This window comes from Malurus melanocephalus, unplaced genomic scaffold (assembly GCF_030028575.1).
Source record: "Malurus melanocephalus ecotype Western Australia unplaced genomic scaffold, MMel_1.1 scaffold_464, whole genome shotgun sequence".
In the NCBI taxonomy this organism is placed as follows: domain Eukaryota; kingdom Metazoa; phylum Chordata; class Aves; order Passeriformes; family Maluridae; genus Malurus; species Malurus melanocephalus.
The window spans coordinates 282,227-301,141 of record NW_026623696.1 but is presented as its reverse complement, the minus strand read 5'-3'; the positions used below and the strand labels follow the sequence as shown (position 1 = coordinate 301,141).

At 43.2% G+C, this 18,915-nt stretch overlaps 1 protein-coding gene across 3 annotated transcripts in view; it reads right to left on the bottom strand.

Moving 5' to 3' along the window:
- Nucleotides 1-18,915, bottom strand: part of FGF12 (fibroblast growth factor 12) — a 215,369-nt gene that overhangs the window by 48,609 nt on the left and 147,845 nt on the right. The gene's annotated exons all lie outside the window — the stretch shown is intronic.

Here is an 18,915-nt window from a genome sequence, read left to right as displayed (position 1 = left end):
CTCACTTTCCCCTGGTGAAAATAGAGCTGGCCTTGTCTGTTCTGCCTTCCCAGGGAGATGAAGAAAAGAGGTGCTGAGGCATCAGCCTGCAASACGCTGCTCACATCTGTGCCGATGSGCTGCTGACAGGCTGGGACAAATCCTTGKGCACATTCCTGCTGCTTTTTACAGGTTCCCAGGAGCCCTACACAGAGAGGCCCTGTCCCCCAAAGGGGAACAAAGGGTGTTCRTAGAGCAGTCGCTGCTGCCTCAAGCACCACGATGTTTTCCTGGGAAAAGAAGTGGCACGGGACACAAGCAGCAACTGAGGGGAAGAGCTAAAAATCCTAATAAATGGAGGCCACAGAGCCTGAACCCAGAGAGGGCACAAGGAAATGCTCACGACCTTCAGGGTATAAGGAAAACTACATATCCCTCCCTCCCACAATGGAGCCCAAGAGTCAAAAGTCAGGAACAGAGCACATACTGTTCCTCTAATGAGCTGGGAAAACATAAATATCATCCAAGAGGCAGGAGTCTAGAAGCTCCTGTAACTAACAGATTTTAAGATCTGATGCACCTATCTTAGACATCCACAATTAATCCAAAATCCAGACTAGAATATATGCAGCACAAACCAGAGAMGGTGCTTCCAGGAAAACCCAACAGGTACAAAAGTTGGGTTAAAAAAATACCATCACTGCTAAAATGAAAAGATGCCAAGAGATCAGAGAATGGAGCAAGGATGGAAMTGCTGCCAGCATACCTCTTGCAGGATTGCTGCAGGCTCTGCTCAGTTCTGCGATGAGACATTACAGCAGATCCCAACTTTGTTTTCCAAAGAAAATGCTTCAGAAGCTTCAGGGTATTTCACTTAAGCACCTTCTACTAATAGTTAATTTGTGAGATAGACAGTTAATTAACACACACTCACTGGAAAAAAAAAAAAAGCTTTCTCCAGCTTCCAAATTACTTGTTATCMTTTGCAAATGAGAGGGCTTTTTCTTCTGTCACAACAAAAATGTCCCTTTTACAAGGGTATCAAAAGAGAAGGTACTACAAACTGTAGTCTTTCCGACCTTTGGTTATGGGCCAGGTTAAAGGCACACATCCCTAGCAGTGCGTTTCCATCACACACCTGCATTTATTTTCATTACATACCTGGAATGCTCCATTTTCCAGCTAAGTCACTGAAGGCACTTCCATCACCAGGTTGGAACTTCTTATRTAATTTGCAGTGGTTTATGATCATTGCTGATTTCCTGAACACATCCCCATTCTTAGCCAGTACAGCACATTGCATGCTCAATTTTCTCCCTTAATGACTGCCAGTACCTTTCCTGCTCTTAGCATATCCCCTCTAATATGATACCCAGCCCCAGAATTGTTTCTGTTGCCCTTCTCTGAATTCCTTCCAATCTCTGAGTCATAAAGGAGGATTTATTGGACAAAAGATCTACTTTTAATAATGCCTTCTGCTGTATAATTTCACTGCTGAAGCTAACTCAGGCACCTTCTGTCCTGTTGGACGRTGGCTTGGAACAATTCATGACAGCACGTCTGGAGGAATTCTGCCGAAAAAACTCACAGTAGCAAAAATGTCAGATACAAAATGAGAGGCAATACCCATGCAGAGAACTTGGGTGACTGGGGGGAACTGTCAGAGGAAAAGCARAGAGACAGCACTACTGCCCTTAATAGCTTGTGCTGTGAATGCCATCACAGGGATCTATCCACAAAAGTGAAAACAATCACAAGTCCTCAGCATGTAACCCCTGCTCTCCCCCAAACCAAAGTARTAAGTGGGAACAAATCTCAACGTCTAATAAAACCCAACAGACAATTTCTGGAGACCTTTTAATTAACACTGCAGTTTCCAAATGGAACAATATAATCTCCCTCCTTCTGACTAAGCAAGAGCAACAAATGAGCTCCCTTTCAAGGCAACCATTGGGAAAGTAATGTTTCTGAAATGAGAATGCAAATTAAGTAGCAATGTTTTTATTACTGATGATTGAAGGATCATCTCTCCAGARCTCCAGATCACCAGCTCTCCAGAGCTTCTGGAAAGTCTGGGAGGAGGCTGGTGCACACCAAGGGAAGCAACACCCAAAGGAACATGCTACTCATTAAAACAGCAAGTATTGTCCAAGACATGGGAACGCTTCATGGACCATGTTGGGCAACTGGCAGCTGTACCAACTCCTAGACCACACACCCCTGGCAGAAAACATTTCTTAGCAGAAAGTGGTTTCTCTCCCATCCAGTCTGTTCAGACTGAATTTCTATACTGGCAATAATGACTAATAGTCCTTGTCRGCAGTGACTGATAACATGTCCTGGATGCAGACATCAGCTAAGAGGTGGAGATTTATTAGGGTGGTATTGAGTTTGACAGAGAGGAATCTGGACATTGAGGTGATAGCTTTTGCATGACAAAACAAATCTCTTCCACAACCCACTTTCCTATACCCAACTCTTCTCTAGACTTCCTGTTGAAGTGTCCTTCCTGTCACTTTCCTCCTACTTCTTACAAAGRAAACTATTAACACAAATGCAAACATGCAGAATTTTGGGGGATGGGAGATATTTTATTGGTTTTTCTTTAATGGCAACCAGATTGCTCCTTCAAAACAACCAGGACTTCCAGCAAGTTAATAGCTCCAGTCTATATCTGATTGCTTTATTAAAACTGCTGTGCCTCCCTCCCTTTTTTATCACCTAAAGGCTGATACCGCAATACAAAAGACATTCAYGTAGCATAATGCGGAAAGAGGCCCGTATGCTCCTGAGACACTGAACACTGATTATTACCTCTCTTTTTGATTTCTGGCATCCCTGGTAAGTTTTAGTGGTCTTTGCAGATRGCTCTGAACCTCTCTGCTGGAATATTTATGCACTAACTTATTGTAGCAGGTTGCTCTGCTGTTGCTGGGTCTCTTCTGCTGCTGCAGGTTGCTSTTCTTTCGCTGGGTCTAATCTTGGCAACATATTTGCATTTGCACTTTAAAGACATTCAAAGACATTGGATAACTTTATTCTACTCTGTGGTCCCCTAGCTTCCAGGGCAAGGAAGCCACTTCACCTGAATCTTCCAAACCATCTCCAGAGACATCTGCAGACACCACTCARACATACCAGGGAAGCCAGGAATCAAAGAGGAAGGGAATCCTTTCAAGAAGGGAAACTCCACAACCTCTCTGGGCAACCAGAACCTATGTTTAGCCCCCCTCACAGTAAAATAACATTTTCTGATGTCCAGACAAACCTCCCGTGTTTCATTTTGCACCCATTGCCTCCAGCCCTGGAACCAGCTGAAAAATCCAGCTCTGCTGAAAAAATTGCCTCATTGTTTCCCAGGTCTGTGGGCTCCTGCCCTCAGCATGCATGATACTGAGAGAAAAGACTGCATGAAATACGATGAGATAGAGAAGAAACAGAGCTCAATAGCTAAGGCAGGAGAGCAAGGAGTTTTCATCATGATTCTAATTAAATAAGCCAGGTCTTCCAAAGACATCCCCTGTGCAATGGTGGATTTGCCTGAACTTCCTCTCTCGCTGCTGTCCTACTTCAAAATGGGCCCAGTGATGAACCTTTGCTGGAGACGGCTTTACTAATAACTCATCACTGGTTTAGAGCGGGTACATGGCAGCTTATGTAAAGTTAAAGGCTCATTCAGGGCAGGCACTTCTACCCCACTGCTCTTAGATCCTCTTGAATATTGGTTTCCTACTGCCAGAGGTCCACCCAGATGAGTGTTTTGTTGTTGGTAGGGATCAGTACTGGCTATACTGGTGAGAAGTGTAAGAAAGCTGCCTACAACCCTGAATCTCTAGCAATTTGTGGTATCCTTAACAGCCATCACACATTATGTGGTATTTTTTCTCTGCTTTAAACTTGCTAATATTCTCCTGGAAAATGTTGTCAAGAGATGCTCAGACAGTGAGATTCACCCTTCTCTGAGACTCCTCAATGGAGCTGTGCTTTCAAGCRTTCACCTTGATGCTTGAACCCATCTCCTTCTCTCTCTTCTCTGCACACCAACCTTTATGACACTCACTTTCTCCAGGACCTGCCTTGCCTCACTATGTGCCTACACTTAATCAGTTCTCTATTTGCTCTGCTCTGTCACATCACATGAAACTTTCCAGATCCCTTACAAACTGCTGTGAGAGGACAAGCAGTCACTCAGAATACACCATCCTCCTTACAGGACGTATGAAAACCCTCTGGTGCTGGCCTAGTCGCATAATTAAAATACTGCTCCAGGTAAAAATGACTCAACCAGTTTTGACAGCGGCTCACAGCTTGCTTTCCACAGAACAGGACAGTTCATTCACACTTCCTATCTTGCMACTGCTTTYTYAAAGAAATCTGCAGGAATTCCAACMCTAAAGGTGATGGGATGTCCTTTGCAGAAAAGAGACAAACTGAAAAGCCACTGAGGTGCCCTTTGTCTGGGCAATGAAGGTGATATAAAAAAAAAAAGCTCATGAAAACATGAAAATCATTGAATGGCAGAACTTCATTAGAAGTGTATATTTCAGTTAGCTGAGGCTGAAAAGTCACGGTCACCGGATTGCTGAAGGCTGAAAACATCCAGAAACACATTTCTCTTTCTCATTTATTCACCATAATCTAAAGACCAGGTTTAAGTAAGTTCTCTTTTGCAGTCTGGACAGTTATTTTCTGCTGATTCTGCAGTCACACACTAAAGAACTATTCAATGGCTTTTGCAAAAAAAAAAAAAAAAAAGATTCTGCAGTCACACACTAAAGAACTATTCAATGGCTTTTGNNTGGTAGGGAATTTTAAAAAAGGTAACAGGAAATAACACCATTTCAAATGCTTTCAAGCCATAAAAAAACTGTAGGGGGGGAAGTAAAAACTCTAAATTTTTATTGGATTTGTGAATAATCCCCCTATTTACTGAAAGAATTGCTYCTAAATCTTTATTTTTCTCTGAAAATGCATATGTGAGGAGTCAAGGCTATTGTCCCCATCATGTATTAAGCTAATACATTAATATATTGGTTGATTTATCTAAATGAGCAAGAATCAGAAGTAAGCCCACTTTTTCAAATATATAAATCTAGTTTGTGCCCTCAACATTTTTGTAATGACAGTCTTAGAGTGTTACAATTTATCTAACAAGCATGCACTGTGTACTTGCTATGCAATTACACATTCTGAGTATGGAAATTCATCTTTGTCCTACTCAGGGGGGATTCAGCTTTATACAGATGACAGTGTAGTTCCTCTGAGCTATTCCTCCTTCTTTCCTCTACATACTTTGCAAAGGAAATGTGGTCAATATYTGCATTAGAACCACAAGATTAGGGTCAACTGGGACGTCAGTTTTAAAAATTACACTGCGGATTGGAGTAGTAGAAAGAAAGCAAGGAAGCAGCTGTAGCCAGGCTGCACAGAGCTCAYCATGCACCAGCAATCATTGCATCATTGGCTCCATCACTCGAGGACTCTATTTGGATGGTCAAACTCTTAAGCACAGCCATCCGTTAGCCCTGGGAAGATTAGACAGACAGATGGCTCCTACAGAGAGATGAGTTAGAAAGATGCAGGGAGGGATATTTTCACCAGATGGATGCTGCCAAGTTTTGCAGAGCACAAGAGGTGCCCTGAGGTTTAGATCAAAAGCTAGTCCCCCAGGATCTTCTGAAGAAAAATACTTTCTCAGTTCAGCCAAGAACTTGACCAGAGGAGTAACTGTAGATACAAGAGATTTCCTGTTGAATTGAGGATATGCTCGTGTCCCTTACGACTTAGTTACTGCATAAGGCCACTGAACCAGGCCCAGAAATAATCAACTTGATGAATATGAACAGCTCCTGGCTCCCAGTGTTAGCAATGTATAGGAGGAAGCACAACMATGGCCACTGCAGCCTTCTCTTAGATGTGTTTTCAGTAAAAAACCCAAAGAATAAAAGTGAATGGAGAACCTATGCAAGGTCTGTGCAACCTAAAAATACACTCAGAATGCCTGTTAGCTTTTGCTCCCTTCATGGAGGTTTCAATTACCCAAAATTCAAGAGCTGCAGAGGAGGTAATGTCCATCATCAATAATTACGTCAATGTTTACAGAAACTGTTAATCATAAAGAATTTTACAATTTGAAGTGATGCTGCTGTGAGCAGATTATACCCAAGTATTTGAACGTATGATTGATGACTACAGGCACAAAGAAAGGGGACACTATGAAAGTAAAGATAAATAAAAAGACATAATGACCTAAGAACTGCATGCTGTAGACTCTCTCTCAGGTTCTTTGGAAAGATGTATGGGCTCCTYTGAGAGCTGTGTGGCTGAAGCTTTTGTTGCAGAGCACACAGGTCTTCACAGCTTTCTTTTGCTGCCCTCAACACACCCACCACTCCCACTGAGCATGGCAGTCCTCTGCTGTAGAGGATAATGGCTTGATTTTTTCCAGGGATGACCATGGGATGAAGATGAATTCATACCCTGTTGGAGAATTCAGTGGAGGCTTACAGCTTGACTGTCTTAGTCTATTTATGTTCCAGAGAATTCCAGTATTCAGCGCCCTTACAGGAAACTTTGAAAAGATCTTCTGGCTATAGAAAACTTCTTTCAGACAGTCTCCAAACAGATAACAGGAAAGAGAGTCCTAAATGATGAGCACAAAACTGAGCTTTTGAAGTCTGTAAATAAAAAGGGAAAGAACTGCAGGGCTGGTGATTACTTTGAAATCCCACTGAAACCACAGGGAGCTGCAAGTATTTACAGCACCACTGGTAATGAAGTAACTAGGTGTCAGAACAGTGATTTAGCTGAAAAACATGGTATCTAGCTTCTGGGTTTATTCTTTCAGGTGGTGTCAGGCTAATTTATTTCATTTTGAAGTCAGACAGTGATTTCCCTACTTCCCTGCATCATTCCAACTTGACAGACCTGAAAATCAAGTGCTTCCTTTTGCCTTTTTTTAGATGAATAATAGAGCTATCCCAAATAGAAGCTGYCTCCAAACACTGCTGAGGTATTGGAACACTTACTTAGTTGAATAATGTGGGATAAGTAGACCAAACAGGTGCAGGATGGCTGGACTCAGAGAGAAACCCAGCTTGGCCTGGAGCAATGTTAACCCTGGAAAGATTCAGGTGTGAGAGGCACATGTGAGCTCATCTCTTTCACAGCACTAACAACCCGATAGGAAAAGGACATGTGAAGGAGAAAACCTCAAGTAAATAACAATGCAAAAAGCCCTCATGCTGTCATGTAGTCACTCTGTTATCTACTCAAGCTCTTACACAGTGCCCTTACCACAGCATCCGAGTGCCTGTCAATCACCAACACGCTTATCTCCACACTGTCTCTATGGGACCACGGGAGGAATTTTATCTCCCCCATATAGATGAGCAGCTGAAGCAGAGAGATTAAKGGCTTGATCTAGTTACCTCAAACAACATGGTTTCCAGTGCCATCTAAGATGCCTTGTGGCATGCAAGACATGCAGAGGGTTGGCAGGTAGGACACAGGTCCTAAGGGAAATCCATGGTCTTGTGGAAACCAGGCAGGAGATGCTGGCACAGTGCAGAAGGAGAGGAATGTCCATGTTTAGATAAYTGCAATGAATCATCAAGTCAAGGCAGTGCATTTGCGGAAAAGCAGGGAGCTGAATCCTACAAACTGCCCTAATAGCACCCTAASTACAAAATTCCCATCTGCAAAAAGGGACTCTACATCTTTTTAAAATGTTGACTCCTGGCCTGTTTTATTAATAAATAGTAGTACCAAGCTTTGTATGCCTAGGACTTTAAAAAAAAACTACTGCTGTCAGAAGCCTGTGTGTCGACGTTTTCCAGGCTGAGTGAGAACACCCATCCACACCTTTTAGCCACTATGAAGAAGATCTCTATGGATCTATAGAATATAGAGTTATTCCTTGTAAAACTCAAGAAAAAAACAGATTGTCATACAGGGAGCCAGAACTGGTATCAGAGTTGCCTTTCTCCACCATGTCCACAAGCCCAGAGCTCGTGCTGGGAGGTGAATGTACTTCATTGTGGCAGTATTTACAGAAAGACACTTTCATTTTAGCTCATGGCAAATCCTTGATGACAATTTAGGAGCTCATAATGAGCTTATTGAGGAAGAATGAAAGGATGCTCCAGGTCACAGCACCCATAGAAGCRCTATCAGTCTTGATATGCACAGTAAATAAGGTTCCCAAACAGTTGCCAAATCAGAAATCAGCTGTATGCAGAGAAGCTGTGCTGGCCTTGCTACAGGCTGGCATTTTGGTGCATTAGGCTGAGGACAGATGTGCAAAACCACTCGAGCAATTTGGACACTTGGTTCCCTTTTGCAACAGCTCAGTGCAAATGTGGTGGCGAAGCACAGTCTGGCAGATCTGGCTGCTGGAGCAGCTTTTCTTGCAGCACAACCTGCAGCCACACAAGCATCTCTTCTTTGCCATTTGTCCCCWTWGTGCTGGACTGTGGCCATGGACCTTGCAGGTCAACATCCTAGCTGCTACCTGAAACACAGGTTTAACCAAATAACCCCCAGGGACAAGGCTGATTTCAATATTTCCTTCTGGCCTCTCTYTGAAGATAAAAAACACAAATCAGACACAGCCCTTTCCCCAGCCACAGCAGGTACCCTCCATTATATTCACAGCTTCAACAGTGAGCAGAATCTGATCAATGTCTTAATTTACTTACACCTCACAAAGACTTGAAAGAACAGAATTATTTTTATGTTATTATTTTTTTATATGTAGAATCTGATTAGAATAATCCTGGCAAGGCAGAGAGTGATAAGCAAATAGAGTAGGTGAAAAAACGCAGTCTTGAAGGAGGAAATTTATTTCCTTCYATCCCTCCAAATTTGAATAATAAACTTTCACAAAAGAACTTTTTGCAAGAAACTCCTGGAGTAYAAAATACATTGTTAAACTTTTAATAAATTGTCTCTCACAGCTCCTTACAAAAATAGAAACTGTTGCCCAGTGGAATTTTGAGATATTCACACTTGGAATCCAGTGGGAAACACTTCTATGGGGGTGCATAAAAATTTAAAAACTACTTGAAATTAGCCTACGTCATGCAAGAAGCGGAGACCATAGGAGTTTGGGTGCTTTCCCATTAAGGAGTTACAAACCAAAGGTAAGTGTGRCCAATAGGCACCTTTCCCTTTCCTACACCTCTTCTTTCATGTGTAAAAAGTGGATAATTCTCTCATTTTTCTGGAAACCACTTTGAGCTTTCAGGTAGAGAAGCCAGTCTTGCTACTACAACACAGAAAGACATGGTGATTTCCAGTTTCCAAGACAGGCAGTATTTCTAATTGATTATCATTTATTCACCAAAATCATTAACCACTATTAACACAAAGAATTCACAGAAAATTTGTACTGCAATGCCTTGGAAAGAATTGATTTTCCATATATGTAGTGGCATGATCTTGCACCCTTCACTGGACATTACTCAAAGACTGAGCAGACCAGTCTCAGGAACGTTGGGATAAATACACTCCTCTCAGTTTTCTAACCACGTGAACATCAACTGGTTTGCTCCAGGTATAACACAATGGTAGAGACAGCAGACATTAAAATATATCCCTCGACACCACAGAAATTGTACTGGTCCTTCCACCATTGATTGCTTTGATATGTGATGCTTTACAGCTATGCTTCTACCACTAAAAAAAATCCTACGAGGTAACATTTTCTGTCGAGTTCCACCCAGCCCACCTCCAAGCAAAATCACCAGTGCAGATTTGTCCCACAGTYCTCATTAAGTTCCTGGTTATGGCTGGAAGGCACGAGATGCCCTGGAGAGGGCATGACACAGTGCATGGCACCACACCAGCACTGTAAAGCACTAATGAAGCTCTGTGAATCCTGGACAGATTGCCCAGCAATCCACTTGGATGGTTTCTGGAACCCAACCTTCTCCTGAAAAAACAATTATTTCTGCACAGTCTGAGGAGATGTTTCCTCAGTGCTCAGAGAGTGCAGTATGCTACTGTCTCTTTTGCTAGGTTCTTCCAGCTGTCACTGTGAGTGGCACTTACTGGGGAGGACACTGAGTTCAAAGCACCCACAAGGGCCACCCTTACATCAATGTCAGTGAGAACAAGTGGAAATACTGGGTGCTCAATACATCTAAAAGCAGAGCTTTCACCTGTCTGAAAACTCGTGCCTGGTTTTGTTACTGCAAATGGTTTTCTTGCAAGACCTGGCTGTTCAGCTCCTGGGGGCATCAGCACATACCAAGTGTTTCTTTTCAGAGCATTGCTGCAATCCTGAGCTTCTCAGGAGCAGTTTCCAATTCTCCACCAGCCATCTTGTGAAGCTGACACTGTAAACGGTCCCAGCTCCTTGGGTGGCTGARAAAGAGATATCTGTGGAGCCCTGAGCAACTGCACTTGACATATGGTATTAAGATGTGCAAGGGAAGATGGCTGGCAAAGGACAACTCTCCTGTGGTTCTTTTGCCTGCTCCCATTATCCTCAATGATGATTGCTAGGGTCATAAATGCTGAGAAGCCAGAAAAGAAATGCAATAGGAAGACAGAGAAGAAAAAGCACTCCCAGCCTACACAGTGAACAGCTTTGAAAGCAAACTGATTTGCTCAGACATAAGACACTACACAAACAAGTTGTGCTGCTACTGATGCACCAGCTCCCTGAATAATCACAGTGATATAAAGGAAAGCTTGTGATTAAGGCAAAGTATTAGCATCAGGGAGAACAGAAGGTCTAATCCAGTCTCCACGCATGACCCAACTACAGTCCAATGCTCAAAACCCATCAGCTGCCCCAGCTCTACCACCAGCAGTTTTCCAGCCTCAGGAGRAAGGGGGAAATCTCTTTGCAGTGCACATGGATCAACTGAGAGCAATATGGGACAATGTGGGGACTCRAACTGCCAGAGCAGGAAAGTCACTTTAAAGGCATGCCTAGCATTGAGTGCACAGGCTTCGAACACTGAGSGGGAATACCAAGAACTGCAATTCTCAACCTCTGCTTGCTTCAGATTCCTGCTGTGGGAAGCAACAGCCCAGYATGGCCATTGTGCTTGAGGGAATGTCAGAATTAGGTTAAATCTCACTCYTCATCTCCCTCTGCACATGCCTAGAAAGTTGGACATTATCTTTCTTGGTGCCTCCTCACTCAACGGCCTTGTACAAAATCCCTGTGGTTCTATTTTCTTCTCTTTTATTTCATGCTTACAATGGTTTAGTGGTGGGAGAGAAAAGGCTGTGCAGGAGATTCACACCAATTTCTATCTCAGAGGCTTTAGAGAGAAGCAGATAATCTTGTCAATCTTTTCCACAGAGGAGTAGCCAACTCCACACAACAAAAGATGCAATCCATAGTTCATCAGCAGGAAAGAAGGTCCCTTTTYTCATCAAGAAAAAGCTGTTGAGGAGACACAGGCATAACAATACGGAGCATGAACCTGCTAAGATACATCTACTGGTCTTGATAAATTGTCCAAAACACACTGATGTGAGAGTAGCAAGAATTGGTTAAGAACAGGAGAAAGGATGACAGCACTAAGGTGAGCAGCAGAAGCTGTTGGAAGGTGTAACTAAAGAACAGCAAAACTGCTTCAAGCAAATGAAACTAGTCACAAAAGATTAGGCATGTAACCTAATTGCAGGCAGAAAGGTGATGTTACACCATAAAGGGCCTAATGGGTACCATTCCAACTACAATTACTTGATTCTCTAGTCCTGCAAGCAGTCTAAAAACAACTGCTGGTGCAGCAGAGAGTGTTTTGTTTAAGTTTGGTAAAGAAGGGCCAAGCCACAAGTCCAAACTCTGCTCTGAATCATTCAAAATTTACAAGCTGACTAATATAATTAAATGCCCTAAGAATAAAGAACAAGTAGATCTAACACACTCAGCCATTTCCCCTCGAGGTTGACATTTTTAGTCTTCCAGGAGGGTTGGGCATGTTTTTTTTTTAAAGTCAGTCCGTGTAGCAGTGGCTGAGGTGGGTAAGCAGGATGGGCTCTGCCTCTGCTGCAGGCTGCTCTCCCAGGGCSCTCCATGCCGTGTCACAGGGCCAGCATGCACAGGACACAGCCTTTGCAGCGCTGCTCTGGCACACCTYACATGCCATGAGGCCAGATGCAAGGACCAGGCAAGGCTCAGGAGGCCCTGGAGCAGATCCAGAGCTGTGTCCTGCCTGCTCTGCTGCCAGGTTGCCTTTGGGCAATGCTGCTGGCAAGGTGCCCCTGAGCTCCTCCCTGCTCACACACAGCTCACAGGCTCCTGGCACAACTCCACTGGCCATCCCACACCTCTGTGGTGTCGAGCACACTGTCAGCACACAACACATCACAGCAGGGACAGCAGCACACACAGACCCCTTCCACCACATGCTCCCTTTCAAGGATGGATTCACTGCAAGAGAGGATGGGTAGATTTAAAGTTTTCCTTGCAGGGTGGAGTGTATCATTCAGAAAGATGCCAAAAGAGGCTGGCAATCCCCACAGCCCGAATTCCTGTGACAGGGGTAACCAGGGAACACATATTCACAAAAGCACCAAGCTGCACTTCCAGCACTTCACTGAACTAGATCTTGTACAAGCACATTTCAGGCCAGGTTTGTAACTCCTACTGTGCACGTCTGCTCCACCAGTAGTTTGTAGGKGATACTGAAGAAACTTCCAATTTCAGGAAGTTCCTGYGCCARAAGCCAGCCATGTATCTTGGGGTCYATGGTACCAAAAAATCTACAGTACCTGAACTGAGTTCCCATGGTTTAGAGACATCAATAAAATTATTTTTGTTTTACAGATGCTCAATCAGGACATTACCATTTGACAGCAAAGCATGGATGCTCCAATCAGGTTTCAATCCAGGCCTTTCTGCTACAGTACTCTACATTCTCCAATGTTTCAGCCAATCTGGTTTGAAATAGCCCAGCTACTTATTCTGTATTTCTTTTCCTTGGAAAACTGCATTACAATTCAATGTTCCCCATTTAAAAAAWTTTCTATCACTCGGCTCCCAGTTATAATTACATGTGCACAGTCAACGAAGGTTTTTGCTTGGGTTTTTTAGCCTCTCTCCYGCTTTTGCCTCCAGAACTGTTAGTCATTGTTTGGTAAAGGCACACCATTTCATAGTTTCATCCACTCTGTATTTGAGTTTGGTATCATTAGAAAGGAGATCCAAATCATTTCATTAACACCCACACCTGACCTTAGTCAAACATATCTTCACTCAAAACTTCCCTTGCTTCTTTTCATATCAGTGTCCTGGACCCAGGAAGGACAATATTTGTCCTCCCTCGATTACAAAATAAWATATTAATAATAGTCCCATTGTAACCCTGGTTATCCTGGAGTTCTGTCTAGGTTTCACTTCTGGAAAACAGACAAAAGACATATTATTTAACAATAATTAATTGTGAAAATAGACACTGGATAAATGATGTTAAAAACAAAYAAAGAAGGCTACAGAGTTTTAAGAAAAATCAAATATTAGGTAGCAGAGAGAGGAGCTCATTACCAGCCACTCTACATCCCCCAGCTAACAGGATGCAAAGGAATGGCAACGAAAGGGACTTCTGCTGTAAATGCCTGTTCAGAAGGACATTGTTACATTCATCTTTTGGTTTTTGACTACTGGGATGAATGCTCCACTTGCACATCATTTCTGCTAAACAGGGGCTTCACTGCACATTGTCCTTTCCTCAGTCCAGACATGTTAAGAGTGTCCTTCCAAAATTCAACTCAAACATTGTATTGCCATTGATTGTTCTGCTTTAACCTCATCAYTTCCCCTACAGTGGTTAATTGATCACACACAACACACAGGAGAAAAATGKGCAAGCTCTGTGTAATGCTGCTGCTGCTTAGCACCTACTCCAAAAGCTTTGCCCACCTGCTTATCCAGGGGTAGGCCTGTTTGGCTTCACTGAAATCARAAAAACAAACACTGTGCAGAAGATGGCAGCCTCCACTGATTCATCTCTCTGGTCTCTACTCTTGCCTTCACTTCAATTTACATCAAACCCTCTCTGCTGGTGTTTTACCCTCCCTCCACATTTCAAGGGAATCATGTGGGATCAAAATGCTCCACCAAAATCTAAACATTTTGTTCTGATTTTATTAGGAATAATAAAGCAATATAAACCACTCTGAAGTTCTTTCAAAATGGGAATTTGTAATGTTTCTTTGGGGAAGTATCAAAATGAGATGAGTCAGCACCTCTGGAGCACTTTTCTCCAATCTTCTTCCAAAATGAAATTTCAACAAAGSATCACAATATATCCCAACACTGACAGACCACTGCTCACAAAGGGAAACAGCCCATCCCTGCTCCTCCAGCTGGTGTTAGGTGGAACACTGCACATTCCTAAATATCCTGTGCAACCAAGGCTGAAAAGCATCTTTTTATTGAAGCTTACTTATCCTTTATAATTTGTACTGCTATCACATAAGACATAGAACAGCAGCTAGGAAAGCAGGATTAGGCCCTGCTGTTACTGATTTTGTTCTCTGAAGGTTTCTTTCTTGAGAAGTCTGATCTAACTCATTCCAGATGTGAATACAAAGTGCACAGCCCCATGCCTCCCTGTGGGAGCTGCACCACGCTGCTGTGCTGGGAAGTTGAGGGAATACAGGTAACTCAACAGGATGCCATATGAGAAACCTGCCCCCAAAGAGCCACAGAACTGCACTGTGCCACTCTCAGAACAACATGGATGGCAGCATCTCACCAGGGTAAAAGMGACCACTTTATTAATGAGAACTGTRYTTACAAKTTTCCATGCTACAAGGGTRGCATGCCAGGGTGCCTGCYAAGAGCTGCATTTTAGGAACATTCGATGCAAGGCAGGTATCTGCTCTCAGGCGCTGGCTCTTCTCAACACAGCTGTTTCCTTGAGCATCCATTTTGTTCCCATATTTATRAATAAGTCAGAGGACAGGAGGAGTTTTATATCTCCCAGTTAATGCCTTCATTCAGTGAGCCCCTTTAAACAGCCAGTGAAGAGGAGTAGATAACACTGGAGAGAAATTAAAAGCACATCACATTGGTCTCCTGCYATGCTTTGCCTCTGGAGTCATTTTTCTCTCTCCACTGAGAAGACTCCCTAATGAGGCATGTAAACTAAGGAAACCCCACAACAAGGGTGCTTTCTTACAAGGTTTGCAAGATGTTCAGGATACCTCCCTGGTCCATCTGTACTTCTGACCAAATCAACTAGTACCACTGGAGGTCAAACAGGAATTAAAGAAATGGCATTGGCAGGAGTAGGTTTAACACCCCAAGCCTATAAGGGGAGAGAATGCAGCATTATTGACTCCAGCCCCTGACCTTGGAGTGATGTAAACAGGAGTGCAGCAACCCTAGAGGAGTTGTAGAAAAATAGTTATAGCATTGCAAGCAGATTAAAAATACAGTAAATATACATACTTCCCCAGATGCTTGTTTATTATTATGCAAGACATGTTTATTATGCAAAATGATAAAGCAGAAAAAAAAGGAGAGAAAAAGAAAATGCAAAGATGCACCAAGCTTTTAGCGTGACTGGGGTTTTCTCAATGCTGCTTAGACTTTTTTTTTATTGTGCATAATCATTCCCTTATTAGCAGGAATCTTTGAAGTGATTCAGGCTCTAATTTCAGCATTTCAAACTCACAGGTTTATACTGAAAAACCATAGTGAGCTCTTGTAAGCGACCCATTTTTTTTCCTCTGTATTCCGTATCTCTGCTAGGGTTTTCTAAGTCTTCCCAATAAATTATGTATCACAATTTGCCATTTCAAAAATAATTAGAACCCTGAGTTAAACAACAAGGAAGAGCAATACATTCACTTTTAGAAAAGAAGTGTTCTGCACTTGGGGCAAAACCAATCCCAGCTGCACTGCCACTGAATTATACATATCATCATATTGAGAGCTGCACTTTCAGTGTACTCAGAGAGACTAGGTGGACCCTGATTTTGTTGTGGAGACTCTACAGCCCCATGATGATAATCTGCTCCAGGAGAACCAGGTTTGCCTCCCAGGCAAAACACTTCACAGGCCCTCCCTTTCCCATGCCCCTGGGAGTTGTTGCAGGGATAATGGAGAGAAAGCTGAGAACCAAGGAGGGAAACTTCACAAAGTTACACAGGAGTGGGAATTAATTTGTTGGTGGAACTATTAACTCCAGTCGGGAGAGCATGTTCAGTGTCTTGTCCCACAAGTCTGTAAAGTCAGCAGGGCGGTACAGACCTCTTTATTCCATGTCCTGTGCAACAACCAGCCCTTGGTCTCACTTCCCAGGTGCTGAGACTTTACAAGTTATACTCACTGCCCTTCATTCATTCTGCGCATTTTTACTTTGGCATCAAATGCTAACAGTGGGGCTTTAGGAGAGTAATGCCCCTCCCCAGAACACGTGCTGATCGAAACCTCTGAGCACCATCAGGGAATTTACAGCTCCTCTACATTATAGGAAACCAAATGGGAACACACCAATGACTCTGCAAGATTGCTATGAAGACGGTGGTTTGTATCCTACGTTCTACAAAGCTGCATGTCTACAATCAAAACATGATTTTCTTGTCTACTAATCACCTAATTCCCATGTAGACCTCAGAGACAGCAATAACCTAGTCTGGGAGAAACAAAATCAGGTAGCTAGTGTAAGTAAACAAGTCCCAAACAGCTGCTTCCYAAAGAATTAGCTTTAGCATCTAATAAATGTAGGCCTCTAAAGCTGGCTCRGAATATATGGCTTCAAACCAGCAATCCAACCTTACACTTTCCCTGCCTGAACAGATGAGGTAGGGATGAGGAAACTCACTGCTGAAGGTATTGATGCAGCTGAGCCCATTGGAAGATCTTGCATGTTTCTASAATTGCTGTCTCACCATGTTTGGCTTTAGAGGACTCTACTCAGTCCCACTTTTGTGCTAATCAAAACCAGGAGGAGTTTCCAGGGTCTGGTTATTCTAAACMCATTCATTTAAGAGCCCATTGGCCCAAACTCAGAAGGAGCTGGCACGAACCATCTCTAAGGCTGRTAAGAGCCTCTGCTTTGATCCAGGGCAGAGGATGTCAGCCAAGACCTCAGCTGTAACACAGAGATTAAATATCATAAAAAAAMCCCACAAAACAAAACCAAAACAAACCCACAGTGATGACATGTTCAGTTACAGCATCAATCTCGGTTCAAGAGGAGGAAAAAAACCCAACCCAAACCAAAAACAAACAAATAAATTAACAAAAAAAAATACCCCAAAAACATTAACTTGGACAATTTTATCTGAAACCAGTCCTGGGCTTGAGGGTGTTCTAAGAAGTCCTTGCAGGGCTTCCATGCAGCACAGAGGGCAGCCAAGCAACAGAAAAGTTCATTTATCAATTGGTCCGTGTGAGTGAACAATATCTGTGGGGAATGTTGACCCATTTTTTCAGAAATCCCCAAAAAGGCTAGTGCAAAAAAACAGGGACATACACAGATAGAATAAAGCTGTAGTTTAGGGTCTGCTAAGCAAAGAACAGGGATGATGTGTCCCTTGGTTGGCAGCACTGGCCTGGGGACTCTGGCCTCACAAGGAAAGCCAYAGCATCCAAAAGAAACTGCTTAAAAAGGTAGAGCTCTTCTCAGACATATCCATTTATTTCATGGCATGCTGGTCTCATCCCTTGTCCTCGATTTTATGATGGGCTAGACTCACACTCCCTGCTCCTAATGGGCTTTATCCACAAATTTTCTATTTGCTGCTTTGGGGTTTGCTCCCAAGCACAGTGAATTCATTGATTTGCTGTTGTAAGACAAAGAAAGAACCACCAGTCATCACAAGGAAAATATCCAAAAAGTTCCATCGCCCTGGAGTAGAAATAGGCCAGTGTCACCCATTTACTACAGGCAGAAACCTTGGMTCACATTGATGAACAGTTTCATTCTTATTAGCTCAGACAGAGCTCAATGCCATCAAGCTGTGGCATGTACTGAGGTTCACTTCATTAACCACCAGCCCTCACAGTGCATCCTTCCCCATCAGCCGTCCCTGATTAACCTTCCTACTCAAGACAGGCACACTGGCTGCAAATAAGCAGGCCCCATTAAACCACCCTCACTTGAATACATGTGTGATCTGGTGCCTTTCAGGATACCTGAAATGACTAATGTGTTTCCTGGACAATATGGTCCTCATGCTGTCTACCGGCTCTTGGTGTGTCCCTCCCACCCTTTATATCGTGTCTCACCACTATTAGATACTTTTCCTCTCCATCTTCTCTAGTCTCTMAGCTGTCAAACATCACTTTTTCAACTCTTTGTTTCTTCTTTTGCTCAAGAACCCACACCTTTCCCTCCCCTGCATTATTTGTTCAGAAAATGATGACCACTCATTCATCCACCCTACTGCCTGGCTGTGGCTCTGTGACAGCTTCAAGTTCTTGCAATCCTCATTTACAGGACTCTGGTGGTACAAGGAGCCTCAGCACGGGGCCAGTATCATGTTCTGCACTGCGCAAACAGGGCAAAGCATCAGATCAGTCCTGAGGCCCTGACAATGTGCCCAGAGGAACACATGCACAATAATGYAGTACCACATCATGCTTGGTATTACCTTTAGGACTCTGATAGCTTCACAAAAAGAGGAAGTTTTCATTGTTAGTAAACCAATTTAATTTATTTAGAAGCAGTCAATTATGTTTACTGGGCTATGAAAGAACAGGAAGCGTCTGGCATCCACAGAGATCCAGATTGATCTCTCTGTCTCTTCTTGACAAGCAGCCAGTTTTGAGACCTATCTCGCCAGGCATACTAACACATCCACTTGTTTTCTACCCTGGGCTGCTGGGGAGACAGAGCCTTGTTACATTCCAYGGGAAAGGGGGAAATCTCAATCATGTGAGTGCTATAAAATTGACCAGAGCAAAGATGGAAGATAAAAGATAGGAAAAATTGCATAGAGCAACCCAAACTACTG